Below are 7,972 nucleotides of genomic sequence, written 5' to 3' on the forward strand. Positions count from 1 at the left end.
GCAAAGAACAATTTGCTTTTGAGGGGAAAAACAGTGTGGTTGATTACAAGCTTAAGCGGAAATGGAAAACCTTAAGTCTGTGTGGCCAGAAGCAATTAACACCCTCTGGCCCAGGACATGTGTTGGACAGACACCAAAGAGGCACCTTTCTCCTGTTGAGAGGGGACACCTTGGCTCTGTCACTATTGTTTAACTTGGATTTTCCTAGATGGTCCTCTGTCTTTGTCGTCACTGCGTTGTGGTTAATACTTGCTGGTAAGCCAGTCCCAGGGGGACCACTTCTAGTGCCCAATTACAAGTTCTATCATCAATCATGAGTATTATTTATTCAATGAAATGAATTGCTAATTAATAACTGATGAACATTATGGCCTTAAAGACTATCACTCTATTAATTATGGTTGGCACGAAAGGGATCTGTCTACCTGGCAAGTTTTCACCACAATTAGCCCCAGAAGCTTGCATGCAATTTGTCTGTTAAGATATCCCAAGAAAAGGCTGGCCTTCTTTGCTCGCCTGCAGAAGGACTAGTAAACCCAGCATTGTATCTGGCTAGGACACCATCAAATCAACCCCTGGGTGGCAACAAGAAACCTCCTGCAGAAACCTGGAGTTCCAAAGCCAGCCATGCTCTCAGCCCTGCTCCTGCTGGGCTGCAGGGAACAGAGAGCTCAGACCCATTTGCGGTTGGAATGTGGTTGCTGGCTTTTTTTGTAGATCTGGTTGCTGCCCAGTTTGTAGGCTGGGCACAGGCACCTGGCAGCTAAGTCACTGCCACTGTTGGGTCACAACTATTCACATTCACCCAGAGTCCGGTGGGAAGGCATTTTCAGCTTCAGGACCTTCTGATCCTGAGACTTAAAGAGGAGACATGGAAACATAAGTGAAAACACAGTGCAAGTCTCTGATCCAGAGACTTAAAGAGGAGAAGCTAAGACATGCCTTCCTGCCCACTGCTGGGAAAAGAGAAAACAGTAATTCTGAAGAATATTACACCCAAAAAAGTATAAAAATGCTATGAAGTTCTTTGAAATCTACTCCCTATGCTCTGTGTACATGGTCTCCAAGCCTAATGCTCTGTAGGTGACAGGAGAATGACAAAGCATGACAAATACTTTTTAAAATTCACTCAACAGGAGAGAAAAAACTGTTTTTCATTACATATATATACATATTTACATATATTATATATATATAAAATGAAGGTAAAGAACTTCAGCTAATTCTGTAGTTTAATCATTTCATATTTAGTGTTAGATGGATTTGGAGAATAAGCTATTTGCATTGCTCAGGTTAAATGTAGAATTGGAAAAGCCTTCTTCTTTTTTTTTTTTTTTTTTTTTTTTTTTTTTTTTGGTGCCTCATAGCAGAACAGTAGCTCTCTCATTATTTCAGTTCAGTATGTTCATGGGTGCAAACCATGCAAATGTTTTCCCTGAGCATTCTGCCAAACTGCACAGAGCCCAGCCCCCCACCCCCCTTATGGTGTGCCCGAGTCCTGAGAGGGAGAAAAGGAGGGACGAGGGACGCCCTGCCCCGCCGTGGCACCATTCTTGATGAGGTTATTTTTAGCTTTACAAAATCAACAGTTGGCAAGGTTGGTAAAATGAAGGCCATGTTTGCAAGACAGCACGGTTCAGCAAAACAGAGCTCCAGGTTTTTCTCCTCTGCACACACTGACGAGTGAGGCCACCCCGGGTAAGAACCGGCCAGCGCTGCTGTATAAAGCGGGATATGGTGGTGGACATACCTGTGTCTGCAGTGGTCGGGACTGAACGCCACAGAGAGACCACTTGGCTGACATATTCATGGAAAGAGCAGTGAGAAGTGGAAGGAAGAGAGAGGAAGGAGGAGGCAGGTAGAGTCAGCTGGGGATGGGAGAGGAAGAAGGGAGGGTGGACTGGGCAGAAACCCCGGACTCTAAAGCTGGCTCCACCACATGGTACGTTCATAAGCTGAACAAATCAGCTCATCCATTTCCCATTTTGTAAAAACGAATATTAATACTTATCCTGCTCGTTTTGCAGCTTGGTAAGAAATGATGTGCTTGTGGCTGTAGTTTTGAAAATATTTTGAAAGGAACACTTGCATACAGATGAATAAGATTTCTACTAACTTCATCTGTCCCTAGTCCATATCCTGAGCTAGTTACTTCAAACAAAGTGGCCAGGCCACCATGTGTGTAAACCAGACTCTCAGTCTGAGAACTATTGTGTAGGTGAGCAGTTGAGAGCACCTAAGCTTTTATGAGTATTTAAGCAAAGATACCTGAGTCACTAATAGCCACTTCTATCGATCACACCTGAGGTTACTTCTGTACAAGTAAGTCCCCAACTTATGAGCGAGTTCCATCCTGGAAGAATGTTCATAAGTTGCAATTGTTCGTAGATCCAACAAATGAGCCTTATACACTTTCGACACAAATATATAACATAAAGCATAAAACACCAAACACATACACACAAATACCATGAATAAATATTTTTTATTTTTATAGTTACCTTAAAATGGTGGTATAGTACAGGGCAACTGTAAAGAAACTACTTTTGCTTTTACTGTGTTTTCACTTCTGTTTCTGTGGTTGCTTACACTTCTCAGCAGTCCCCCCCACATCCCTCCCCGCCCCCCGCCCCACATCACCACTGCCTTTCATTTTGCTTCTGGACATCCTGGGCTCTAATTGAGCACTGCTCTACCGTACACTGTCACACTGTACAGAAGCACACAGCAGCTCAACTGTGACAATATCTGGCAGACACCTCAGCTACTTCTGTGAATTCTTCCCTTTTGTATCTGTGGGAAGCCCATTCCTATTGGTGAAAGTTTGCAACTCTAATGTTCGTAAGTCAGGGACTTACCATAGAGAACTCAAACATTAACATGTGTATCAACAATAATTGCATAGGTTATTCTAGATGGATCTGTTGAGAGCCTAGAAAACTGCATTTTAACCAGCAGCTCTGGTTCCTCTGAGACATGGAGTCCACAACTAAACAAGGAGAAGCCTAGCTCCAGCTTCCAGAGTATAGTGCACTCCAGTGCAGGCTCTTCAGTTCCCTTACTGAATCAGGCATCTCCCCCAGAGTTGTGGGAAAAGAAAGGACAAGTAGAGCCTTGGTCTTAGTTTTCAGTGGACCATGCTTGATTCCAGAAATTATCTCCTGCTATTTGGGAAATAGCACTTTTAAGCATCCTTCATAGCTTAACTGATCAAGAAAACAGAGACATTGCTCTTGGGAAGGAATTCTAGATCCTCGATCAACTTCACAAACACAAAGATCCATACATTTCTCTTCCTCTGGTATAAAAAATTGCCCTGTGTCCTATTCCTCAAAAAACAGAAGACTGATCTTCTGTCCCTCCCCTAAAAAGACTTAGTTCTCATTTCTTTCAATTAATGAGTAATTTGTGCAGATAGTATAGGGACATCAGAAATGTTCCTTGTGGGGTTTACCTCAAGGTAAATCTCAGTACATTACAGATGTTCTTCCCCACCTCTGGAGCTTCCTGCTTCCCAAATCAAACCTAGTCTACATCAACCTTTCTGCTTCAAAATCAGTTATTGGAACTTTCTTAAATGTAGAAGCTTCTTAAGATTGAGTCCTTGAGTCCAAAGAAGCACTGTGTCCTTCATCCAAAAAGACAACTATATATATATGACAGAGATGCAACACAGAAGGTTCCATGTATTCTCAGTGTACATTTCCCACTTCGCTTCCTACTACAAGGGAAGTAGAATTGCCTAAGAGTACATCAGGATTTCTGTAGTGCAGAAGAAGACATTCTTGAGCCACTGTTTTCTCCTGACCTCTTCTCTCTTTCCCTCTGTCCCAACAGAAAATCCCATGGATATTTGTGAGGAAACAAGCAGCCTTTCAGATTAAGTATTTCATTCAATATCTAACACATCAGTATTCCCCAAATGGTAATCAATGGTTGGGCTGTTAAGAGATATTCATGACAAGTTCAGTTCTGCATCCCATGAATTCAGAGAGTACAATGGGACTTTCAGGGCTTTCATGATGCTCCAGGAGAGTCTGCAATCACTAGCACTTTCCAAATCTATTTGATCTCAGAGTCTTTTGAGAAAGCCTCAGCAGAGAGGATAATGAGTTCAATGAAAAACAACTAAGGAAATTCTGCCTTATAGGAAATATGCGAGCTAGTTTCTAGTTCTTTCAACAATCCAGTTAAACCAATAGTAACATTATTACCATTTTACAAAAGTGAAATTTGAGGCTCAGGAGATTATCTCTAGCAGTCTGATGTACTAGATATTCTGAACAACTCTTCTGTGAAGCCAGCTAAAAAGGCTAGCTCTAAAATAAAACATATTGCTGAAATTTATCAATGAGCTGGTGAATAAAACATCCTCAGAGGTCAAACGCTAAGTGAAACTAAGAAATCAGAAAGGTTAAAAAAGCTGGCTTTCGGCAGCTTGTACCTCAGCAGGCTTTCCAAGTATTTTGCCAAAATTGGCAAACTTAAGGTTTGGGTTTCAGAATCCAACAGCAGTGGAGCAGAGTGAAGTGAAAAGAAAGTCAAAATCCAGAGTTTATTGTCTGTTTTGAAATTTGACAACCTGTGTGATCCCAAAACACTTCACACCTGGAATTGGTCTAAAGCACCCCAGGGCTGGTAGTGACCCACACACTGGCAGACACAAGCACAAATTCTCTAGAGGGACATACTGCTAATCCAGTCTCTAATTCCCTGGAAAAAGTTCCTAGGATTGCGTGTGCCCCACCAAAAAAAATTTTAAGAAAATTCATAAGTTCCCTTAAAGCAAGAGCCAGTAGAATCAAACCCAGATCAAGTTTAGATACTGACATTATTAGATACAAAATATATATGCTAATATGTTAAAAGAAAATTTAAGAGAATTAAAAACTGAATTAAGAAAAAGAAACTATCAAAAAATTAGATTTGGTAAAAGAATACATAAAACTTTAAGAAAAAAATGCAATAATTAAAACGAAAAACTCAATGGATATACTCATTAGATAAGAAAGAGTTGAGTAGAGAATGAGTCAGTTGAAAGACAGATTTGAAGAAGTTATTCTATATCACAGAGAATGAGACAAAAAGTATGAGCATGACTTAGAAAAGTCTAGGATAAAATGAAGTTCACATGCATTTAATTCAAAGTCTGGAGGGCAACAAAGTACAGAATATTTAAAAGAGGTAATGGTTTGAAGATTTTTAAACTGATGAAAGACACCAATCTACAAATTCAGAAAGCTCAGTGACTCTCAAATCAAGAAAATAAAAACTAATCTTCCCTAAGACACACTATGATGAATTTATAAAACATGAAAGCAAAAAGATTTGACCAGCAATCAAAGACAGACTTCCAAGGAGTGACAATTCATTTGACAGCTTAGTTTGCAATAGCAAAAGTGGAAATCAGAAAATAATAGAATAGTGTCTTCAATGAACTGAAAGAAAATAATCACTAACCTAGAATTACAGACTTGCTAAAATTATCTTGCAAAGCAAAGCAAAATTAAGACTTTCACTCAGCAGACTCTGGCGAGAAGAATTCTAAGGAAGTTGATCCCAGGTACAAAAAGGAAATATTAGCAAATAAAATAGAAAATATGTGGGTAAGTCTAACAAACTAGTCATGGATTCTCATTCTATATAACATTCCCTGGAAACTCAGTCTGAGTTTTAGATTTGCATGCACGAGATGTTTGAGAGAGCACTGTAGGCAGCAATACTTATTTGGGAATAAAGGACATAGAAATGACTGCAAACAAGTTGAATTGTGATATAGTCACAGAAAAAGACACCATCTTTCCCTCCAGAGCTGGAATGGACATCAGAGTTGCCATTTATGGGGTAAAGAATCTTTATTCCCCAACACACACATATTGACCAAGCTTAAATATGAGCTGCTTCTGGGGAGGTGTCAGCCTTTGGTTGAGGCCATTCTCTTCTGGTGAGGACAATTTCTCCCAGAGCATCAGCTGAGAGCCATCAACCACCAATACGTCCAGCATCCAGGAGTCTCTCTGTCCTGAAAGGGGAATGAACAGTGTATATATACAGCACTTATCAATACTCAAAACAAAACAAAACAAAAAGATAGAAATAAAAGGTACAATAAAGTAGCAGATAAGGCAGGAAAGATGTCCGGAGGTTCTTGTATTGTCTGAGACAAAGGCAAAGATATTGATCAACTTGAGCTATTTTTCAGTTTTTAAAAGCAATATAAAAAATAGCATTTATTGATTACCAAGGATTCAATAAATCATTAGGATACTAAGAAGGGAATAATAACCTTTAAAAAGATAACGGTACAGAAAATTTTAAACTAATGAAAGACACCAATTCACAAATTCAGAAAGTTTAATGAATCTTAAGTCTGCAAAATAAAAATAAATATTCCCTTAGCTCAACAAAGGTTAAAACTAAAAAACTGGGGAAAAGACATGTAAGGTAAACTAAACCAACCAACAACAAAAAACTTAAGTGGCTGTTAATATCAGATAAAATAGACTTTAAGGCAAACAGAATGTGCCTAAACATGAAGGAGTCACTAAACTGATAAGTGAAGCTTGCCAGCGGGATATAGTAACACTGAATTTGAACCTGCTCATAACATAATCTCAAAATAGGCAAAAATAGGACCACAAAGAAATATAGCCAAATAGTAACCAATAAATCAAGAGGTGAAAAGAACAGTAAGGGTACCGGAAATGTGAAACTAAGGCCTGTGAAGGTTGTGACTTGTGACGGAGACGACAGTAGGAGGTTTTCTCTGCTCCAGAATGCTTTCAGAGGTAAAGTGGTAGCCATTCAGAGTCCAGTGACACAAAGAAAGAAAGCATGGATACCAGATTTAGTTGAAAAAAACATGTTAGAAGTGAAAAATATGTTCTCATATCACTCACTGAAATCCAATATTAAGAATATTAAAAATTAGGCTAATGTCTAGAAAAGCAAAATGGTTTTTCAGACAGGTGACTCAATTTTAGTTCTTTTTTCTTAGTCATTGTTAGGTACAGATGGTAGAAAAATATATAGATTTCTTTGCTACTCAGGACCAGTGACAATATTGGTTCTTACAGAAAAAACCTCTGCTTAGGTAATCTAAATTGAAAACAGAGATTTTAGCATAATCAAAATCTTATCAGAAATGAAAGTCTTTTCCCCAAGGTTCTAGCATCTCTTCTGATTTTCAAGCTGTATTTTACTTTACAGATAAGGTAGACCTAGTATGAAGTTAGATAAGCTATAATCAATGTCACCAGAAAACTGCAAGAACTCATAAGCCCAAAATATAGAGCTTTTGCCTTTCTTTCCCTTCAGTAGAAGTTGTAGATAATGGTACTTAGAAAAACAAATGTTCCAGTATGGTGACCAATTTTTCTGTTCTATCAGGTTTCACCTTCTAGTAAATATATGCCAAGCTAAGTCTGGCAAAGGAAATGCTTACCAGGGAGCCCACCAGCCAAAGTTCTCATGAGGACAGATAGCTGAGCCCTGGAAACGTGCTTCCTACGAGACTTGGGAGATACCAGATAGCTGTGAAAGCACATATTCCCTTCAGCCTTGTGCTCAAAGCTGAGCTGCACTCAGGAAGCCAGTGTCCAGGATTACCTCTGACATTCTGGTATTTGTACCTATTTAGGTCATCGTATTCTCTGGAAAAGGGCCCAATACCAAACTCTCTGACCCTAGAAAAAAACTAGATGCTCCAACTTTCGTTCAAAAGTGTAGAAGGTCTGACACCAGCTACAAACCACTGATGTAACTTCGGCTTCTTTTCTCGTAGGACTTTTCCTAACCACCTGCTCCACAATTTAGGAGAAACCAGTAGGTGAGGACATGCAGGGGATGTGTGTGGGTCAGGCTATCGGTTCGAACTCCACGCTCACCACTTACAGTGCTCTTACCACTGACCCGAGGCAAGTCCATTAAGGTATGTGTGCCTCAGCATGTCATCTGCATAATGGAGAAAACA

General features: G+C 39.6%; 1 long non-coding RNA gene across 1 annotated transcript; it reads right to left on the bottom strand.

Moving 5' to 3' along the window:
- Positions 1-5,156: 5,156 nt before the first annotated feature.
- LOC106025452 (uncharacterized) lies at positions 5,157-7,553 on the bottom strand. The gene is made up of 3 exons (XR_001199046.3): positions 7,445-7,553; positions 6,700-6,779; positions 5,157-6,022 (listed from the first exon to the last, which is right to left on the bottom strand). It is a non-coding gene; the product is annotated as an uncharacterized LOC106025452 (long non-coding RNA).
- Positions 7,554-7,972: the final 419 nt, after the last annotated feature.

Source organism: Cavia porcellus, unplaced genomic scaffold (genome assembly GCF_034190915.1).
Source record: "Cavia porcellus strain 051 isolate PalLab524CR breed Dunkin Hartley unplaced genomic scaffold, mCavPor4.1 scaffold_12, whole genome shotgun sequence".
NCBI classification, from domain to species: domain Eukaryota; kingdom Metazoa; phylum Chordata; class Mammalia; order Rodentia; family Caviidae; genus Cavia; species Cavia porcellus.